We start from the raw sequence: 22,647 nt of genomic DNA, 5'->3' as shown, positions 1-22,647 counted from the left end.
CACTGTCCCTGGGGGTGTTCAAGGAAAGGCTGGACGTGGTGCTTGGGGACATGGTTTAGTGGGTGACATTGGTGGCAGGGGGATGGTTGGACCAGGTGATCTTGCAGATCTCTTCCAACCTTAATGATTCTGTGATTCTAGTCTTTTAGTTGACCTGAGGGCTGGATCTGGCCCATCTAGTCACATTGCCTTTAAGGCAGGAGAGGACAGAGTAAGGCAGGGATTTCTCTCCGTCTTTGTTGTGTGAAATTAAGGTTGTAAACAATTGCTCTTCACAAGAAGAAAATGACTGGTCTCTATTCCCAGTGTGACTGCTGGGCCTTGCTGCCTTGTCTGCAAGCCCTGTTTCAGACACCACTTCTTTTATCCAACTCTATTGTCAATGGAGGAACTCATCTTCTGAGGACATCATCAAAGTGAGGTGGAAGAGTTTATGCAGCCTTGTGTTGCAGTGATGAAAAAAATGTTCTGTAAAATAGTTTTAGATTGTCAGAAGAGATCTTTGAGAAGTCAGCTTCCCACAGACTTGACAGAACTCAGCCCTCTCTGCTGCTTATTAACTTCTACATTCTAAGAGTTCATCTTGAGTGTTGCTCTTCTGAGTGACCAGAGAGCTGCGTGGGTCGTGCAGAGGAGTGAATATGAAAACATCTCTGATTATGTGCAATATGTAATCCTCTTATTAAATATCAGCATTAAGCAGTGCCTTGATTTGTATATGCTATGGTCCTTTTTGTAGTTAAGATGTTCTGTTAGCGTGGTGACTAATGCCTCACTTTCCAGTTACAAGCAGGCATCTTATTTGCACAGCTTCAGCTCTTTATTCTCGGTTCTAACTGATCATTTAGCAGGCTGGCTGCTGGCATGGCCAGGCCCTGCGGATTGCAGGAGGGTGCTCAGAATGACACACGTCATTACACAGGCGCTGGCCCTGTCTGCAGGGAATTGTGCAGAAATGTATTAATGTCTGGCTTACTAAGGCTGATAAAACACACCACCACTTGCACTGGCTGTTAGTGTCGGTGTCTTTGGGCATGATGATACGCCACAGTAGGTGTAGTGAGTAAAATGAACTATTAGTGTTGCAGGTCTCTCATAGCTAATTTAATCTAATTATGTAAGAAGCTTGGCAGCTTCAACTGTCTTAAAATGGTACTTATCATTTGTTTTCATACATAATTTAATGAAACAATCAGTACAGTATGACCACAAGCATGGTTTAAAGCTAAGTGGAAATATAGAAGAGAAGACATGGAAACGAGGTTAGAGGAAACAATCTAAGGAGAACAACTAGGTGAGAAAACTGGAAGGAGACTAAGGGATGGATAGGCAGAGGTAGGATGTGGAGGGTTGAAGAGGAAGTAAAATGCAGGAACCCAACAGAAACTTTGGAAGAGAAAGGGAAAATGGTCTGTGGTATGTTAAAGTCTGTGTTGAGCACCATCTCAATGATGTATTTTGTAGTCCCAGATCTGGAAGGCATCTCAAGACATTTTTATACTTCTCTTCCCCAGGGCAGGATCATGTGCACACTTTAAAATGTTGCTGACCCATTTTCATGTGCACTGAAGAGAATGCATGGCACTCATTAATTGCATGGGTACTCTTTTGGACTGGCTATGCTCAGGCATCTGGAAATATTTAATTGATACCAAGTATGACTAGAGGCTGAATCCAGGTACTGGAATAGTCCCCGCAATCCATGTAACTTCGTAAGTAGCTACATGCGTGCAGCAAATACCAGTAACAAAGGGAAAAACAGTTCTGCTGGGTATAATTTAATCTTCAATGTCAGTAAGTGAATTGAGGTTGTTTTTTCTTTGAAGGATGCTTTAGGTTTAACATCCACAGAAATGGCAATGAGAGGTAGCTAGAGAATGACACTAGTAAACTCTGGTTCTCAGCTCTCACCAGTTATCTGTTACTGGTGCTTCATGACACTTTGTCAGGCCAGTGCACATCTCTGCTTCTGTTTTGCTACTCGCCCTACTTGTCCTATGTTTGAATTATAGGTCTTTAAAGCTGGAACCAGAAGAAAAAGTCCTGTGCTTGTAAATGAGATTTCTTATGTGGAGTTTCCAGTATCTATAAAGCTTTCCTTTTATACAGCATGTGTTATCATATCCAAATAAGAGTACCAGTAAAAACAAGGAAAGGAAGAACAAGATGTTGCTGAACTGACTAGAGTTTCCACTATGTTCAGATAACATTGGGGAACTTGTTTGAGTATTAGGAGCTCCAGTTCTCCCTACTTTCTAATCCAAGCAATAGGACATCATTTAAAATTTAGTTGGCAAACCCAAACTGATTCAGAAAAAAAATAATCCCTTTCACATATAGATGCAACCATACCATTCATCAATTGTAGCATGTACATGAAGTGGTGTACACCAGAAATCAGTACAATTAATGCTAATTCTGAATTTTGAAGCCCATAATTATATTAGTGATCATAAAACCAGTAGCAGAGCTAAGGAAAGTTGGTTTCCATTGGGTTTGTCTAATGATTTAATTCATGTTTTGCCTGGGTTATACTAAATCCTCATATCTCAGAAGCCACATGCAGGAGGGCCTTAGTGATACTGTAATTGGTGGGGAAATGTCTGACAGCTGCAGGTTATTAAGTAACAGACTGTCACAATGGGAGAAAAACCTTGATGAAGAGATGAATCCCTTGGTGTCTCAATCTTATTTCAGTTATGGCTTTCCCATCATTAAGGAAGAACTCTTTCTAACAGAGGCTTTATTTTCATATGAAGTTAAAGCTTACAGCCTTTATTCAGCCTGTTTTTAGAGTTCTCTCTTTTCCATGCTCATCAGCTTTCACAAAACTTACGGGAACTCAGCTCATCCATCCAAGTTGCTTGACACTGGACAGAAAGTTGAAAAGGGGGCATGAAGCATATACAAACTCTATTTATTTAGGGCATACTCAGAGGGATGTGAAGTAAAACCTCATGCAGGAGCTCATTCAGGTTTTAATGGTGGGATCTGTGATGGGGGAGCGTTTATTCCTTATACACCTCGTACATCATCCTCGGAAGTATTGTGTTCATGTTTCATTCAGCCTCTGATTGAGAGGCAAGATGGGCATTCTGTGATCTGAGAGGACAACTGCCATGAAAAATAACTTCAGATTTCTTTATGGGAAGATGATCAGAGCATGAAGCACTGGTGATGAGCATCTGAATACAGTAAATGGCAATCAGAAAGTTAATCCTTGTTGGCAGCTTTCTCAGAAAAGCCAGAGATGAATGTTCATGGAGGAACTGATGAGCATTTCTGGACCCCACATTGGCTAAGGACATCTTCTGTGACAGTTTGCCAGTTTTAGGAGGACTTCCATCTCTAGAGCCTCAATCTAGCAGACCCTACAAACACTAAATTAGCTTAGATTAAAAGAAAAAAAAATCGGAAATCTTCTTTTTAAGATTCAATGTTAAAATACATTATAGACAACTGGGATCTCTTCCAGACTTGTTATTTTGTAGTGGGAATTGTATGTATTGTTATCAGGAATACTGATTCTGCTAATGATCTTAGCTTGTTGCATGTGTTGTCTGCATTAGAAAATAACTATTATTTGGGTGCCTTTGCATTGGACAAAAGATGATTAAACATGCAAGTCTATTTAGCTAAAATAGAGTTTTATGCAGCAAATCAGTGCTGATGCTTTTCCAGAAGCTATACTTACAAAAGCACTTTAAACTGTAGCATGTGATATTGGTGAGACAAGTTCTTTCCAGGTGAAGAAAGCCTCTTAGATTTTTATTTCTAGTGCTGTTGCCTCTTTTTTTCATGAGTTGCTTGGGGTCATGGTGTTCCTGTTGTCTGATTTCATACTTACATGATTCTCTGGGCTGTATTCCTGTTTTGGTTAAAAGAAGTTCTGTATGCCTTTGTGTTGTTGCAGTCTGGTTCATGAGGATTGCTGGTACTTGTCACCAATTTTTCCTAGAGGTAAACTGGGTACCCTCTCTTTTTGATGACTTGATACTGTTTGTACATGATTGTAGTTCATGGTAGTTCAGTAGATGGAGGAGCATCTCTTGCTCTAAAACTGTACTGACAAATAAGTGGCATGTACATCCTTCCTTGCAAGGAGATTTCCAGCTACTGTTATCAGAAGTGCTTATTCTGAGTAAAACAAGGAACTTAAGATTTTTTTCCTTTGGAGGGGGAAAGAAATTGCAGATGTCCAAGGCAGGCTTTTAACTGTTAAAAAGACCAGCAACAAAACCTTTTTAAAAGGGTATAAAATTTTATTTGCAAGTAGCCCTCAATTCATGAAACAAACGTGCAAAGTAAAAGCACAGCAGTAAATTGTATTAACATACCTCAAATTGGACTCCAGTTCAACATTATTTCAAGAAATAATTTAAATTTCAGAATTTCAGAAGAAATAATGTTAAATTTCAGATGAAATATATGTCGGGGAGGCACAGTGCTTGCTTTTCTGGTGTTTTTTTTTTTTTTTTTTTTTAAATCATAAATAGCTCACAATAACTTACAAGACAAGCTTTTAACTAAATGTTACTGTTCTTGTTTTCTTTTCTTATGTAAACATAAAACCATAAATACTTCAAGTTATCCCCTTCAACAAAGAAAATGTGATTAACGGATCACCTTATTGTGAAAGCCTTGCAAAGTATGTACACACAGAGGAGTGAAATCATGAGCTGCTTTATGCAAAATAATTTTCAATAAAATGACAAAAAAAGTCTTCTGGTTCATACTTGCTTTTTGAATTTACCTTCTTTCAAATCAATATGGAAATAACCTTGACTTTTTTAAAGAAAAAGAGGTGAGGGGGATTACACCCTGTGAATTTTTCAGACAAATCTTTGATTTTTACAGATCCACATGCTTTCTATTTAGTGAATTTGAAATCCAGAATTTAAACTACAATGGGTTGCTGTAGCACCAGCTAAGTACTGTCATGAGTCCCTGGTTCTTGTCTATGAAGACAACGTTATCAGAAAAATGAGCAATAATTCTTCGAAAGTTTTTAATTTCCCTAGAAAACAGCAAGAAATGTGCCTGAAGGAGGGTGTTTCTGGGCACAAGTTGTTTAAAGGCAGTTATTGCTCTTGCAGTTATTTGCATCAAATTTAAGTTTCCCTTTGTCTCAGCGGTCAGACAGTATATTTTATCTTTCTGGACCTCAAATTTCTTGTTTTCAGCATTATTTCAATATTTCAACAGCCATTTACTTTAGATTTTCAAGTTTTGCTTGACAAACATGTACTACTGATTTTTTTTTTTTTTCCTGCAGTAGCTAAGCCAAATAAAGGAGATAAAACAACCGATGTCATAAGCTGTGACTTTGGCTGTGTTAGCAGGTGAGGATCAGGGCCAAGCAAGGGAGAGGTGGTCATAAATGTGTGCCAGCCACCATTTTCCAGTTACTCTCCAGGCTTTTTTGGGGGGGATTTCAGAATGTCCTGTTAGCAAAGTTGCATGCAATCACTTCTTTCAGTTGTACCTTGGAAGGTAGCCTCATCCCCAGGAAGCTCCTTGGCCATGTCTAATTTACAGGGATGGATCTAGACTTCCTCAAGCAACCTGAGCTTGTAGCACTGACTGCTGTCCTATATTGGTCACTTGGTGCAATAACCACTGCCCTGGGGAGCCTGTCCCAGTGCCCGACCACCCTCTGGGTGCAGAACCTTTCCCTAACCCCCAGTCTGACCCTCCCCTGTCCCAGCTCCATGCCGTTCCCTCGGGTCCTGTCGCTGTCCCCAGAGAGCAGAGCTCAGCGCCTGCCCCTCCGCTCCCCTCGTGAGGGAGCTGCAGGCCGCCATGAGGCCTCCCCTCAGCCTGCTCTGCTCTGGGCTGAGCAAGCCAAGGGACCACAGCTGCTCCCCTTTAGACCTTCCACCATCTTCACTCTTCCACCATCTTCACAGCCCTCCTTTGGACACTAATAGTTTTGTACTTTTACTGTGGCAACCAAATCTGCACACGGTATTGGAGGTGAGGCCCCACCAGCTCAGAGCAGGACAATCTATGATTGTATGAAACCCTTCCCTCGGGTGGCTGATGCACCCCAGGTTGGCCCTTTTGGCTGCCAGGGCACATTGGCAAGTTAGTTATGAGCCAGCAGCATTGACCAGTGATGTACCACAGAAGCAGCTCTGCAGCAGTTACAAGGAAGTGAAGAATGAGAGAATTGAGCTGTGTATCAGAGCATGACATTTTTAGCTTTAGCCTCAGAAGATTAATACAAGTTTTTACAGAGGGGTTGATTTTTTGAGGGGGCTGCTTTCCCCTCTCAGGACTCCTGCTTTATCACTTAGTCGCTTGTCTGTGCATCAGTCCTGATCTCCGAAGGTCTGTTTTGTCTCCTTTCCAGTGAACGCCTTATCATCCCCCCTCATCACCCTCACTCCCCTGCTATGAAAACAGCAATGATGCTTGCACCTCTCTTTCTTTATTTTACTCCATCACTTCCTTTTTTATCCCCACCTTTTTGTTTCTTCAGATTTTCTTAGGACCCCTTTCCTAGACTGAGATCAAGCTGTCCAAGCCGTGGGGTTTCTCAAGGTTGTCCACTGTACTAACAGCTGCAGACCTTGGTTCCTTGGGACTGATAAGCCCACAGTGCAGGTACTGGCTCGTTGTTCCTGCCCTAGCAGCTTCAGAAAGCAGTTTTTAATTTTTCTTGTTTCTCAGCACAGGTGCGATTGGGTGAGGCTGTTTTCCAGTTTTAGAAGAAAATTATCTTTTGCCATGTAGGAGGAGGAAACAAGGGGTTATTAAATGGTGGCAGCTGAGCAAAACCCTCATGTCTGTCTATTTCGTATTCCTGCAGATAAGTTTCTTGAGTGACAGGTGACAGCTCTATTTGTCCCCATGCAGGCTGGTAAGAGCAGCAGGGAGAACAAACTCACGCTGCTCTTGGGGGAGAGGTGAGGAGCTGCCCAGGTACCTCAGGTTGGTGCATCGGCAGCATTTTGAGATGTAGTTGCAGGATTTCCCTGACAGTGTGGGGGGGATCTGTGAGCAGCAGCTTCCCAGCAGGATTTCTGGGAATAGCACTAAACCCCATGGCACACAGCAAGAGCATTTTGTGTTCAGTCAGAACCAGGATGAGATGATGCAGTTCCCTACGCCTCCACCCAAGGCAGGGGTGGGATCTGTGTCAGGTTTTCCACATGAGGTTCAGAGCCTGGGGTGACCTTTCTGCCAGCCTGCTTGGCGAATCTGCAGCTTAGCTATTGCTTTTGGTGAAATCACAGCAGAAGGGAGATCACTGCTGTTCACCAGCACCCTCAGCCAGCTCATCCTTCTAGCTATTTCTGTCTGCACTTATCTATAGCATCATTCCCCTTGTGCCTGTGTACCTGCCAAGCATTCAGAGCAGGCACGGCTGTGGCAGCCTCTTCCTTTCTCTCCAGCCTGTTGGTTAAATGATTAGATTTTTTTTTTTTTTTTTTATTTATTGTTTCCCTGCATTGAGAATTTACCGTGGGAAAGCTAAGCTGGAGAAATGCTTTCAGGAGCAAGTGGGCAGAGCCCTGCTCCTTCTAAGCCTCTAGGAAGGTCCTGCAGCATCCCTTGCTGCACTGTGCATCATCTTGATCTTTAAAAATGATGGTTTTCTGGAGTGAGATGTGGCCACAGGTAACAACAGCCTATCCAGAGTTTGAATGCAAGAGAGAAGGCCTGGATGTGACTTGCTTGCAAAGGGACCTGAAGCAGAAAGCTTGGTGCTCGGGTGAGTTCATACATCTGGCTTGTAAAGTGCAAGGCTCTGCTCTTCTTTGTTATAGACTTTGAGTTATTCTGTGTAAAAGATGGCAGTATCAAAATCCCAGCATCTATATGCTATCAATGCACTATACTTTCTGTATGCTATGTGCGTTGTTTTTGTTTAGTGTTTCTGGGCAATGAAGTAGACCACTCTGAGTTTAGTACATCTACTTCTCACTGTGTCTTGTAGATTTGTTCCCAGCTGGGAATCTCAACATTCGCATCTGGAGTTGTGCAAACACATGCAGACTTGCAAAACTTACACGCTGCCTTTGAGTCTTTGGTGGTGATAAGGTTTGAGCCAGTGTATTTCACTCAGATTAGAAAACTGGAAGTAAGGCATGTTTCTTCTACTTCAGTGTATGACTTCAGAGGCAGAGAAGGAAGGGTAATGTGTATGCTTATAGCATACTGTTTCAGATCCTTAAAATACCAGCTTTGGGCTTAATGAGGTATTTTCTTTTAAAGGATCAGGTTCTAAAGACAAAAATTGCTTTCTAGTTTTTCAATAACCAAACTGTATTTCAATAGGAGGCTGTCAGGACTCCCCAGATATTTTCTTCTAATATTCCAGTGGTTGAAACTGTCTTTGTAATATTTGAAATAAGACTTGGATTCAAGTATCCTACATTGATATGTTTGTCAAGCCTGTGATTTATGTGGGAATTCTTATGAAAATACCTACGTCTGCAGTTCTTTTGATGAGAAAGAAATATTGCAGTATGTGGAGTACCTAAATATGTAAATTGTTTCATTGTGTTTGTAAAATGCCTCTGTGCTATAGACAAGTATTGATTTGCAAAATTTAACTTTAAAACATCAATATTTTTAACAACTTCCACAACAGTGTAAGGGTACATGTAGTTGGCTCCTGCCCAGATAGGACATTTGGGCTGAAATTTGCCTTCCTGTCTGTGGTCTGAAGGATCTTCTGGCCAGAAGGTGAGTCTTCAGCTTTCTGGCTGAGTTACCTGTGGGATGATGAAGTTAAGCCTGGAAGATCTAAGGAAGAGAGTATGTATTTTACCCTGATTGTTTGAAGTTATCTGTCTTAGGATGAGTCAGAATTGAATATTAAGTGTTTTTTTCTTATAAATGAAAACATAAACAGAACAAAAAACAAGTTCTACTTTTCTCTTAATCATAAGTACCGGTAACTAGTGCTTACACATCATTTGTTATGAACTGATGTCAATGGCAGTGATCTCATTTGCAAATGTCACTACACCATTGTACATATTCAAGGATGATAGTGCAGGAAACGGAGTCATTTTGCTTCACTTTTGCCATCTAAAAGTAGAGCTGGTCATTCAGGCTCCTGCCACGTCCAAGAGAGAGGTGCACAGCTCATCTCATGTAACTGCTCTGGAGGAGCTTTGTCCCCTTTGGGTACATAGTGTCTATGCAGTTAAATAGCTTAATTTGGCTCAGTCCCAGGTTCTGGTCTCCCAGCTGGATACATGTTTCATGCTTCACATGCTTGTCTTCTGGAGCAATCTAATTATCTCCTGGGACAAAACCTGTGCTGTTTTTGAGGACAGCTTACTGAGGGGCTGCTTGCTGGAGGACTCCTGGGTGACACCACAGCAGGTCTGGCTCCCCACAATGTTCATGGTCCTACCCCTGTGCAAGGGTTACCAAACACCCCCATGTGCCCACACCTTGCTCTAGGACATGCAACGCTGCCTTCATGCAATTACAAGTACTGCTTGGATGAGCTGCAACACAGACCTGCTGCCGTGTTGGATGATTTTGAATGGAGAAAGAGAATCAGTTGCTACAAGGCACCTTGCTGTGGGCCAAGGGCTTAACATGTGGGTGTAACCAGGGGAGTATAGACTGGGGCAACTGGGTGGGTGCTTTGGGTTGAGAGAGCTTCTCCATGGAGTCTGGTTTTGGCAGGTTATATGGTGTCTGTTGGCCAGGGAAGTGCTTACCTGCAGAGCTCGGCTAGATGTATCAGGCAGCCAACAGATGGAGCAGATCTTACCTGGTGTGCCTAGCACAGGGTCACTCATGTGCCAAAGCTGGATGTAAAAGCCTGGGTTGTGTGTTGCACCCTAGGACACACCACCTCTCCCGTATCCACACGATCCTGCTGTTTGAGCTGTCCTCATTCTCATGTGATTGATGAAGTGCCTGGTAGAAACCCGGGTGCTCTCCAGCCTCCTGGTGGGTTTGTCTGGGCAGTCCTGAGCACCATGGCTATGGGAGGATGTGAAATCAACATCTGCAGGATGAGAGAGAGAAAAACAAGGGGAAAACAGTTCTTTTCTGAGATTTTGCAAACATGACAGCTAAGATTGTGGTGTGCAGCAGGTAGCAGAGTGGTCACGGTGGCCATAACCAACCCTTTACAAGCCACTAAACCACACATTTTTGAACACAGCTACAGCATGCTCCTTTGCATTCCAGTTCCTATGGAAACATGATGTAAGAATGTCAAAAATAGGTACAGTGCTTTGAAACTATTATTTTGATCTTTCTTCTCCCTCAAATCTCCTTCGTTACCTTTCTAACTGAACTTTAAATACATTAAAAAGGTCATTGTTGTCATCCATCGATGGTGTGCTACCCTGGGCGCCCAAGTCTGTGTCCTGGGACCTGATTATAAATATTCACTTCCCCATCCTTCTTGCTCAGAGTTGGGGGAAGGCTCTGGCTCTAAGTGTTAAACATACGTATATATGTATACAAACATGTACATACGCATTAAAGTGGGCTTGGCTCCAACTCCACCTCTTACCCATGAAACAAATGAGAAATGTATGGCTATTTGCAGCAACAGGTGAAAGTATGAGCTCTTCCCCAGCTCCTTTTAGGGTCATGACATTATGTTGGCTGGGAGGGAATGCTGGAGGTCACCTCATCCAGCTGCCCATGGAAGCAGAGCCATCTTTAGCGGTGGTGCAGGAGGTGGTGGTGCACCAGATGGAGACACCCTGCAGGTCTCATTTGCCTCCCTGTGAGGATAAGTGTTGGAGCAGGCAGTGGACTCTTACTAACAAAATCATTCTCCCTATGATGATATGCACCCTGGTAACTGAAAAGGGGACACTGTCTTTTAAAGCACGTTCCCACAGAGCTCCTGTGGTTTTTTTGTACATGTTGTAAAGCCATTGTCTCTTTGAGCAGTCTCGCTGACCTAAGTAACGTCAAGGATTTTCAAAATAGACAAATGGTGTTTTCAAAAGCCTCCTTTGATGGGAGAGCCTTCTGAGAGCTAGGGCTAAATCCAGTAAAGGGCTAAAAAACCTTGTTTAAAATTGGGTGCTAATTTTTGCTCATTTCTAGGTTTCTGGCCTCTTGCAGTGCCCTAGAACTCAGTGTAAGACACCAGGAGAAGAGCTGGAGACAAGTCTTTGGTATTTTGGGGGAAGCAGGTACTTATATCCAGAAAAGTGATTGAGGACTTTCTAGGCAGTGACAAAATGTGATCCTGTATACTGGATACTTGTTTTCCTTGGTATGTGTGATCTCTAGGCACCTTCTTATCTGAGGAGCTGCCACTTCTGTCTAGCCCTGCTGGATCCCAGCAGTGGAGGCGACAAAAGCTGGGTTGAAATAAAAGGGTGTTGACACTGGAGCAGTATTTTTCCGGACTGCACATCCTAGACAAAATGTATTATGAAGAGTTCTGATGGTACAGATCTAGCTGACATTATGCTTCAATATTAAACTGTGTTTCAGCCATTTGAGAAACGTGGGCATCTACCTGAATCCTATTCCAAATCATCAGGCTAGATTCTGCTCAGGGTTGCATTTGTACAGCTGATTGGGCAGCAAGCTATGTAGTTGTACAGGGTGTTACACCTTGTTGAGCATGTAGCCTTTGCACAATGTTTTACATGCTTGTGGCAAGTATATACTGTGTTGCCACTCTATTTTATTTTGGTGCAACACCAAAGGCCAGTTACAAGTAGTATGTCTCATCTTGATGACAGACCAAAACTTTCCAGACTTATTTCAGGGTTGTTATAGTGGAGTTTTGACCATTCATTAAACAAGAAGACAAATTCAGATGTAAATACTGGTCATAAAAAGTATTCCTGAGCTTGGTATTTGCTTTTCATGTCTGCTAAGGTCCTTACTTGCTTGAATAACAGTTGCTGGCTCCAGCACTAAAAGCAAACACCAACAGAGATCAGAATCATGAACTCTGGAGATGTTGTGGATTAAAAAGGGAAATTGCTCTGTTCCAACATGGAAATGCAAGGGTGAAATTTTGATTGTGAAGTCTCTAACTGCTTTGAAGCTGGACCAATGTAGATGTAACTTTTATAACCTAACCGATAAGGTCAAGCACATACACAGTATGTAGTTTGTTCACATTTATCCTGAATAGCCCAGAAATGAATGCCGAAAGACTTCAAAATATATTGCCTTGCAACCCTTTCATTATATATATTTCATCTCTTTCCCACTCCTTCTTGTTCATCTACACATTTTATACTGAAAGAAGCCAACAGGATACCCGCTAATATTCACAAATAACTGAGAAATGAAATTCTGAATAAACAGCTCCAATGACTAGTGAGTAAGGGGCAGTTGGAGAGGCGTAGACTTGCAAGTATGAGTCAGATGCTCTGAAGCAGGGAATTATTTACACTTTTACTAAATCATTGCAAATTTTTAACAGTTGCAAACTTTGGAAATAACTTCAGTTTGAGAAAAATATTGCAATGATTAAAAAAAATATATCTGGCAAATGCCATTAGATAGCATTAAATTCAGACCACAATCAAATAGTTGTTAACTTGCAAATTGTTCTCTTAAAGGATTTTATCTTGAAGGTAACCGTATTGAAACCTGCCCCTGTATTGAAACACTTTCTAGCCTCCCAGTCTTGCCTACTGCATCAAGTTTTCGTGGGCCCCAGTGCTGTCAGACATGCTGAACGTGGCGTGAACAGTAATGATGGCTCGGCAGACCTGTAATTGAGACGTGCTGTCCATTAGGTTCCCACAGGAATTCACATTAAGTTTGGTCATAACCAATGATCTGCAGCTACAAAAATCAATTGAATTCAAAGGGAGCGCTGGACTGGGAGGCAGTGCAAGCTCTGGTGAAGGCAGAATTTTATAGCTAGGGAACTAAAAATGCTAGATTTCCTATCTAAACTGAAATTACAGGTTCTGAAAATCTGTAAGCAGCAGTGCTAAGAAAGAGGTGGTGATGTTCAAGCTGTAAGCACCTGGAGAAGTATTGACTCTTCGAGCATTTGAAGGCAGCCCGGGGCAGTGGATGGAGCCAGACCCTGAAGAAGGCCACTGTCCAGTTGAGACATTTCTGAAGCCACGATTCTGCTAGGTCACGTTGGTTAAACTGGGAAAGCCAAGGGACAGCATCAATACGGGTTGTGATGTCAGAAATAATTTTTGCTGATCAAAACACGTTGCCTAATCAAATAACTACATGTCTTCAAGGATTAACACTTTTATATTGAATTAATCTGTCCCTCTTTAGGGTCAGAATTGGGGTAGGTTATAATAATTTCTGGTTTAGCTTTGATTTTCTCAGCTAAAGCATGATATGTGCTTTGTCTCAAAGGCTTTTGCACAGACCTAGTGCAGGTGTGTGTGGTGTGTGAATTCTCCCCCTCCTTTCCTAGACACAAAGAAGGTTTGTTTGCATAGATGCCCTGGGGATTTACATTTTAGTGTACCATTGTGTTTGAAATTCCAGCTTTCTTAAAGTGAGCATACAGTGTAGCATCTCTTCACAACGTATATTTTTAGGAGAATACCACACAAGGTATTTTTTTAGGAGAAGGCTGGTGTGTTTAAAAGAAAGGAAGCAAGCTTTGCAAGTAAACAGAGCACTAAACAGAGCATCGGGAGGTCATGGTCACTTCCCCTGTCATGTTATTTATCTGTTTGGTGATCTGGGACAAAGCGTTTCACTGTTGTTGTTTCCACCCGACTCTGCATTTTCCCTGTGCTCTATCTCATGCTACTGTAATCTCTTTGAGGTTGTCTGTTTCTTACCATGTTGTTGTGCAAACCCTACCATATCTGACTGTCTACCTGTGAGCAATTGAAAATGAGGGCATATTTTGGAATGACCAAAGCCAGAGTAGAAAATGCATGTCTCAAGAGATTGAAGGTTATGAGTAATTGATATGAGAAAATAATATTTTTTTCAGGTCTGAAATGCCTGCCTAGTGCTAGAAGGAAACTTTCATTTCTGTGAGCAGGAGTACATTGAGTGTAGCCCCCGGGAATTCAGCCTGAGAGAAATCCAGTTGCTAAGAAATAATTGTTTTGCTGAGGTGAGTTTCTACATGTTAATATGAGCTGTAACTTCCCACCTGATCCCTCAGTGGTGGTTTTCTAAAGGTGGACCTGCAATGTTTGGGCTTTGTCCCCTCCGGCAGGTCCATGTCCCTCCTCCCTGTGGTTGAGCTGTCCCTGTCCCTCCCTGCTGGTGTGGGGCAGCCGGGAAAAGAGCAAAGACAAGGGAAAGACTCCTGGAAATCTCCCCCATTCCTCTTTGATGCTGGGTGGCTGAAGGCAGTTACATAGGAAAGACTTCAGGGCTGCAAGAGGCAAATAAGCACTGCATCCAGACCAGAGAGGCTATAAGAATCTGCGGTGAAATCTCTACTTTCTTTTGTTTCTCTCTGCCTCTGGAAAGAGTATATCAGGATATTTTGGGTAGTGTTACCTTTTCTTCAGAGCACTGCAGACACTACTGTAAGTGGCGTTATTGTATTGTTGCACACGGGGAGAAGCTATGGTAGAGCCCAGTTGAACCAGTACTTTCCTTCAATCTGATCCCAGTAATTTCCTCAAATCCAGTTGATAAATCAAGGTTCAAACTACCCTTAGCTCTCAAAAGTGTTAATTCACCTCGGAGTATGTGCAGACCAAGCTCTTGAAAGAGTTCAATTTCTAAGCTAATTCCTCTAGCCTGTTTCCTTCCCCCAAGACCTTTCATTACAGGACAGGTTGAAAGCAGGGGAGAGATCAGTAAGTTTTTGCAGTTTTGACAGCATGCATCTTTGGATCAAACTGTTATAACATTTGTTGTGAAATCTGCAAATTGCTTTTTAAAGTAAATTTAATCCCTTTGAGCATACTGTGCACTTTGTAGCTCTTAAATAGTGCTTAAGCTCCAAGTTCTGCCATTGTTTATGGAAGCCAGGTTGTCGTCATTTGTAAAACGATGAGGATCTTCTAAGCCCACTGGCTGTCGTTGCAGTCAATGGGATGTTGCTGCTTTGGATGCCAGCTGGAAGAGGATCAGCTCTCTGCCTCTGGGAAATGTACCTTTAAATTGTCCTGCATCCTACTTCATTAATTAATGTATTCTGCACTAAGCTGTGACATTTTCATTTGCTAAGCTGTTTATTAACTCCAACACTGAATAATTAAAAAAAAAAAAATCAAGGAAACATACCATTGAATACCCTCACAGAAGCTGTATATACCAGTAGGTGTGCAGCGTGTAGGGTGCATTGCAAGCGTAAAACAAGAGCTATCCAAGAGCTGACATAATCCAGAAGTCGTACCCCCCAATTATGCATGGGTAGTGTTTTTAAATGAGTGCTGCAATACCCTCAGAGTGCTTGTTTGTTGCTTTTAACTACAGAGCTTGGTGTAGAGTTGCAGGCTGACATAGCAAGGCGGCATCATTAACCTCCTTTCCACTATAAGATGTGATAAATGCGGGCCAGAGTATTCCCTGAACATGATTTTTTTTTAATGCTTTCTCCCTAGATAAAGCATGTAGTGGTGTCCTACCATATCTCTGCAGCAAATTTCAGTAACAACAAAGGAAATAATAATAATAGAAGCTCTACGATTTTAGGCGCTGTGAGGAAACAGACTGGAATTTGTGAGTTAGCTGCCAAAAGCCATCGTTCTGTATCTTTGAGAGAACAGTAAGCATGTTAATCCTTTTTTTTTTTTTTTTTCCTCTAGTGTTTCACTTTTTGAAAAACACAGCAACGTGTTTTAATCTTTTGCTTCTCCATGTTGCACTTTATCTTTTCCCCTTAGGTTTTGAGAGAAACCTGGGTTCAAAAGCTTTGATAGAAGATCAGAACAGATAAATCTGTGCAGGTTTTCATCTGGTTTGTACTGAAATGACACTGGTGTGGCAAAAGCACTGGGAAAAATTAAGAGTGTGCAGCCCTCAGGAAGTATTAAGATTTAATAGCAAGACTGAAACCCGATGTGCCATTCCTAGCCCCGTGGAGCTTTGCAGCGTGGCATTTGGATGTTCTTGTAAGCATGCTTCAAAATGAGCCTGTGCTTGGTTATGCAAATTATTCGTGTATCAAGGAATCACTGTGTGCTACAAAATTAAAGCAGGGAGGAAAAATAACCACCGTGGGATAATATGCAATAAATCCACTGAAGCTGCTGGCTCTGGTGAGGTAATGTCTTGTCCCTATATGGGTGGAACATTTCTCTGTGGAGTCATTATGGTTCTGCTCAGAAGCATCCAGCTGGTTGAACCACAGTGGGAAGAGCAGCGATGCCGAGCAGCTCTTGGCTTTTCCCAGTAGGAACGCCCTGCTGGGAAATGGGGTGCGCTGGCACGATGGTCTGAAAGGCCCAGCTGCGGCGGCTCTTTGTAATCACTATCCCCTCCTGATTTCTCTGCCGAATGCACAAAAATGCTCCTTGCAAACAGATCTGAGAACAAAATACTTGACTTGTCACCAGAATAATACTCGGCATGCCAAGCCGTGGTTTGCGACTCGGACGCCTTCCTTGTTTCTTGGGAGCGTAGTTCGATATCGCATCTCTCATCTGCTGTTGTGGTGCTAAAGCTTGACACTGAGATGAACACATCTGTTTCAGTCGGTGATGTTTAATATTTTATGATCCGAGCAGCTTAGTGCCTCCCCAGGTAGGAGGCTCCGATGCTAATGAGTGAGGAAGTGTTTTCTGGCTTCCCAGGGCACACGTGTGCTCGGCGTTTCTGTCGGTAACCACACCACGAGTAGTGCTGATGGTGCTCACTGCTGCCTGAACCGAGTAGCCTTTTCCTACTACTTCTGCTGGAAGAAAGCATCGCTTGGTTTTCTCTTCTGGTCCACACAGCTGCCAGAGGAAGCCTCTTCTGCACGGGGGCTGAGGCTGGTGGAGGAGTCGTGGAGTCCTGCTGGAGGCCGGTAAGCATCGCGCCCCAGAGACATGCGGTGGGAGCAAAGGGCAGCTGGGGATGCTCGTGTCAGTGGCTAGGGTTTTGGTCCTTACATTGGTAATGATACTTGGCTCAGCAGTGCTGTATTCACTATAGACCTACGGCAAAAACATCTCGGATCTTCCATGATATATTAAAGTTTTTTTTTTTTTTTCTTATTTTGGTACACAGTTCAAAATGACTGCCACATAAGATCTATTTTCTATTGCCACATTGGGTGGAAAACAGTGGTAGGATTTATCTTTTGTACCTTCCTGTGAGCTTATATCAAGGCAATTGTACAGCACAGCAGTTGCAATATCCCATTAAAAGGCTGTTATATGGAGTACTCTCAGCATTGCTTATGAGGGTTTGTTTTGAATGCATACTTACTCTTTGCATAATTTCCGAAGCTGTTGTTTAACCTTACCATTCATTTTTCAACAAGTCATGCTAAATTCTGTTTTTTCTCTTTGATCTTGTGGTGTTTGTCAGGAGGACTTTCAGTGGCAGTGTTTCTTAGTCTACTGTACACAGAGACTACACTATTAATAAAGAAATGGAACTTGATGAACTAGAAACATCAAGTGATTTTGTTGTTGTTGTTGTTGTCTTTTGCTGAAAGCATGAGCAGGGGTGAGTTCTGTGACCTCAGATTCCCTTTGGCCTTGGTGCCTGTGGGGTATGGGATATAGGTTTGACTCTGGGGGGCTGTTGACACATCTTACCCCACTTTTTTCTCTGTTTCATGGCAGACAGATGACAGAGTAGGTAATGAAAACCCATGAAAACATTAGGGTATACGTGCTTTCCACAGAGGTTCTTGGAGCTGCTGTAATTAAGTTTAAGAGATTCTTAGTCTGGAAAACAGCAATTTAACCCTGAGTCTAGGGCTGGGCTTGCTCACAGCAGAAATGCCTGAAACCATAGACTGAGTGACAGAGCCCTGGCACAGGCTGCCCAGAGAGGCTGTGGGGTCTCCTCCTTGGGGATCTCCAAAAGCCGCCTGGACGTGGTCCTGGGCAGCCTGCTCTGGGTGTCCTTGCTTGGGCAGGGGTGGCACCAGGGGCCCCCAGATGTCCAACGTCAGCCATCCTGTGTGACTAGCAAATCCTAAAGCTGCATCTTGAGCAGAGTTATGGATGTTATATCTGCATGTACGCAGCAGATCAGGGCCTTGGGACTTTAACGAGGTCCTACAGGACTTCCTGAGCTGCCAGGTTTATGTGTTCCAGCTGACTTTACATGGGAGGTAGGTATAGACATGGCTAGCCCTGTTTTTTCAGCACTAAGGGCAGGATTATGAGTACTTAAGAACACGTCGAGCAGAAACCTGAGTTGTGCATGGTGTGTTTTTACCCATACCTGGGTTAGCCAGGGCTTCTTGGATCACTGCCCTCCTAAACTCCACCTACACAATTCCTGGGGGCTTGTGCCTGCTCCTCCAGGTCGTACCATGGGTTTTGATACAAAATAAATATCTCCAGAAATGACTCCTCTTCCTCCACGATATTACAGGGAGCTTGTTAATGTCTTTCGGTAATTCAGATTTTTTTGTCAGAGTAGAAAACTTGAACAAAAAATAACTTTTTATTTTTCCCAAAACAAAGCATAATGCTTTTATTAAAAAATAATCTGGTTTTATTAAAAATAATCTGAGTACCACCTGGGTAGTGGTAACATTTTCCCCAAAATCCCAGTTTGGTGTATTCGCTCCTGCAGCCAGGCATACCTACAAAGGTTTCATCTTTTCCCGATGACACAAAAGTCAAGGCCTCATAGTGGAAAAAGTTGAAAATATGATTCACAGGCCCCCAAAGTTGGTTAAACAGAAAACCTGGCCAAAAGTGTTATTGAAAATAAGGAAAATTTCACTTTTAAGGCAGACTATGAGCTGAGCACATTTTTTCTTTTTTTTTTCTTTTTTTTTTTTTTTTCCTGCAGTGATAGAGGCAAGAAATTTATTTCTGTTCTTTTAAATGAAAGCTTTGGTTCTTATTTAATCTCATACCTCCTGGAATCAAGTTATTTAAGAAAAACACTATCATAAAATTCATCAAGTTGTGGCTGCTCCTCAGGGATTTTTTGGTGGAATTGGTCTTTATGTTCTGTGGAAATTAGCGAGCCTAGCTCGCCACAGCAAACCAGAGGGATTTGCCAGCCCCCAGCTCCAGCTTTGGGCCAGCTGAGTTCCTGCTCCTTGTTTTTTGCCTATATGGACCATTACCCAACAAAAATAGTTGATTTTTTTTTTTTTTAATGGTTCTAATCAGTTCAGTGTTTTCTATATTCAAACTGTAGGCTGGAGATGTTGTTTTCAAATTAGCCTGCCTTCAGCTTTTTCTCTCTGAGAGCTGCCAACCTTTCTCCCCAGGGACTGAGGACCAGCTCCACCAAGCTGTACTAGGCACGCAGCTCCCAGAGAACCAGGAACTGAGACAACGTGGTTCTGTAGGAGTACATTTTATTGTTGAGTCATACGATGAGCACCGTGTACTTCAGCAGAGCTAAGCAGCCTGTGAATGGGGGAAAAACTTCGAGCAGCAGCCCCACGCTGGGCAGGTTTTTCTCTCCTGTAACCAGGAATGTCTGTGTGTCATTGATGGATTCTGTCAGCTCACACGTTGGAGTTCAGGGTTTAATATCTAGATTTCGTTTCCAAAAGGATTTACTGCTTCAGTGCTGCTGTGGATGGGGAAGCGCGTGGGTAAACACGGATTAATTGGCTCGGGAGAACTGAGCTCCTTGCTCCGGAGGAGAGCAGGGCTCTGCGATGGATGTCCTGGTGTCTGGCTAAAATATTGATCATTGTTTCTGTGGTTCAATGGATGAAATTGTGTCTTATGGAAGAAAATCATTTTCCATCCATTCGTGTATGGGATGCACAATTAAGTAAAAAAGCTGTTTATCAGAAGACGTAACACTGTCTCTTTGCTGATTACTGTAATATTTTATGTGCTCAGTTTCTGCAGTATTTTACCTGGGACCTTTTAGAGACATAAAAAATTGCTTTCATAAGTGCAAGAATGAGCAAACAGTGAAAAAAATAATCTAATCTCGTGTAGTATCTAAAGTGGCAAACCTCCAGGAATTGAGAATTAATAATACTTTGCAGCTAATACTGGCTTGTTGAGGATTTGTGACTTTAGAGCATCCTACTGCGCTATGTAGGGACAAATAGGAATTTCAGTGCAAACTTGTCATAATGCTGTTTTGACAATCTATATCTCTGTTTTTTCTTTCTTTCTTTCTTTCTTTTTTTTTTTTTTTTTGTAAAAATGGCTAAAAAATTGAGGGTACTTTCATTCAAATGCACAGTGAAGTAGTTAGGCCTGTTTCCTTTTTAAAGCATTTAATATTTCATGTCTCCTGCCAGCCCAGCTGGGAATCTTTAAAAGCACATCTTTACAAGAGCTGACCAGGAATTTTTTGGCATTTTTTTCTCTTTTTCATAGAAAATGCTGATGGATCAAATAAAACTGTAAGGTTTAGATGAATTTTTCATTTTACAGAAAGTTAAAAAATGTTTTGAAACTAAAATAGGGCACACCTTCATTTTCAAAATAAAAGAATCTGATTTTGTTATTTTTAGTTTAAATTCCAGATAATAAAAACACCAAAAATGAAAGTGAAAATGAAGCAAATATTTGGTGCTTTTTGAAACATTTTATTCTCCCAAATGCAGATTTTACAGTTCTTTTCTGGGGAAATAACAGCTGCAAAAAAAAAAAGCTTCAGTCCCCAGAACTGGAAATAACAAAGACCAGTCCACTGGGACTCTGCTTTTGCCATTGATTTGACATGGAAGACAGGCTGGGGCCACTGTGAGGGGCGGCCTCATGAAGCTTGTGGCAATCATAATAAGCATGCAGTAATGATAAATGAATATGGAAACATACAGATGGTACCTGGTGGTCCATGAAGGAGGCAGGGAGCCACTTCCAATTTGCTGTATTGGTTAAAACAAATGTATTGCCCACCAGTGTACTGCATGTAGTGCATCACCAGTGGCTGGCTGCTGCATGTTCCTTCTCCAGATAAATCTTAGACACGCTCTGCTAGTGACAGATAATTTTTTTAGTACATAGCTTATTAGCTATGCATTTATATCATCTGCTTTTAGAAGGCCATGCCCCATTTCCTTCATAATAAAGCTTTTTTACCAGTCTCCTTTCTCCTCTCCTTGAAGTGAAGCAATCACTGGTGTTTTTCATGTGTTTAAGTCCACCTAGTCCACTTATTTTCTATTTTTCCTTGGTTTTGGAAGCATAATGAGCAGGAGGAGATGCTGTTTCAGTTATGATGCTGTCAGACCTTGTGGTACAGGGGAGAGCATGGGCAGAGCTGTCGCAGGGCAGCCCCTGGGCCCTGGCAGTAATACGTTGCTCTCCTATGGCATGGTTGGTGTGAGCAGCTTTGGAAACTTGACACAGGATCCAGTTTAATGAAAATGGACATCAGTCCTCTTCTAGTGTCTCAGCACTCTGAACCATTTGAATTATTGAAGGTGGTGAGCTCCTGGGATTAAACGTTTGTAATGACAGCAGTGATGTAGTGATGCAGGCAGTGATCTGGTATTGGCAAGATTTGCTATAACATTTGCTAGATTTCTTCTTCATTTTTTTTTCTTTTATTTTCCTCTCTGATTTCTGCATAGAAAATAAACTCCTAGAGACAACTCGAGCGGCAAAATGGGAACTGTAAGGTGCATTTATCTTACTGCTAAACTTCTCTACACAGAAATCCTTCTAGCCTTACTTGGGTAAGCCACCCAACTTCTCCTTGACCTGCAGCTATGAGGAAAATAAAATGCTTTTTGTGAAATATTTTTGTTCTGCTCAGTTTCTTTTCTTTTTCTCCTCTCTTTAGGATCTCAGAGGTCTCAGATGTGAATATCTAGGCTTTTTCTTTTCCTCTCTTAATTGAAAGCCTAGAAAGTTTTGATCCTTAATAAGCCTATATTTTCTTCCAGCTATTTTTATGGTGTCCATACAAAATAGATTTTAGCCTTGTGGGAAAATGTTTTTAACCCATTCGATCAAAACAATTCCTTTTCCTCAAGCAGAGGTCACTGTCGTGGTGTCATAATTCTCCTTGTTCCCCAGTCATTAAGGAAGTTTTTCAAGTAAATAATTCAGGCAAGAACTGAGTTTAAAGAAAATGTGGCAGTCTATCCTTTGAAGCCCTCTCTGTACATTTTAAAGGAGTGTTTCAATCTAAGCAATTACTGTTTCTGCTGCAAACTATATTTAATACAGCTGCTCCAAATGTCTGAACCTTGTGGATGACATCTGAAACAAACAGGAAAACTCACCTGGGGAGCAGGGAGTAGGCTTTCATCTAGTACTCCACATCTTGATTTCTCCAGGCATGTCCTCTACTCTTCTTTGGCACTCAGGACACCTCAGATGCTCACAGCTGGTCTCTGGCTGCTTGTTTGTACAGCCTGGGTTTTCTTCTCTTCATTTTATCCCATACCCCAAGTTCAGACTCTTCCTTTTCTTGGTGAGTGTTACCATTAGTCAGGGTTATTTAAGCACCCACCCTTTCTACTCCCACACTCTATCTAGTGGCTAGGAGCCCTGGCCAGGCATAGCTCACCCCCTTCCCTTCCCTTCCCTTCCCTTCCCTTCCCTTCCCTTCCCTTCCCTTCCCTTCCCTTCCCTTCCCTTCCCTTCCCTTCCCTTCCCTTCCCTTCCCTTCCCTTCCCTTCCCTTCCCTTCCCTTCCCTTCCCTTCCCTTCCCTTCCCTTCC

General features: G+C 42.3%; 1 protein-coding gene across 4 annotated transcripts in view; it reads left to right on the top strand.

The window, feature by feature from the left end:
- MTUS2 (microtubule associated scaffold protein 2) overlaps positions 1-22,647 on the top strand; it is a 281,311-nt gene that overhangs the window by 21,196 nt on the left and 237,468 nt on the right. The window contains exon 1 of one of the 4 annotated variants that reach the window (XM_035325356.1): positions 7,161-7,720. The exons of the other annotated variants lie outside the window; for them this stretch is intronic. The gene's annotated coding sequence lies outside the window, so the exon portion shown is untranslated. Of the gene's footprint in view, positions 1-7,160; positions 7,721-22,647 lie in introns of those variants that run through there. 4 annotated transcript variants of the gene reach the window in all.

Source organism: Oxyura jamaicensis, chromosome 1 (assembly GCF_011077185.1).
Source record: "Oxyura jamaicensis isolate SHBP4307 breed ruddy duck chromosome 1, BPBGC_Ojam_1.0, whole genome shotgun sequence".
NCBI classification, from domain to species: Eukaryota; Metazoa; Chordata; class Aves; order Anseriformes; family Anatidae; genus Oxyura; species Oxyura jamaicensis.
Note: the sequence above shows the minus strand (reverse complement) of the source record. Positions and strands in the feature narration are given on the sequence as shown.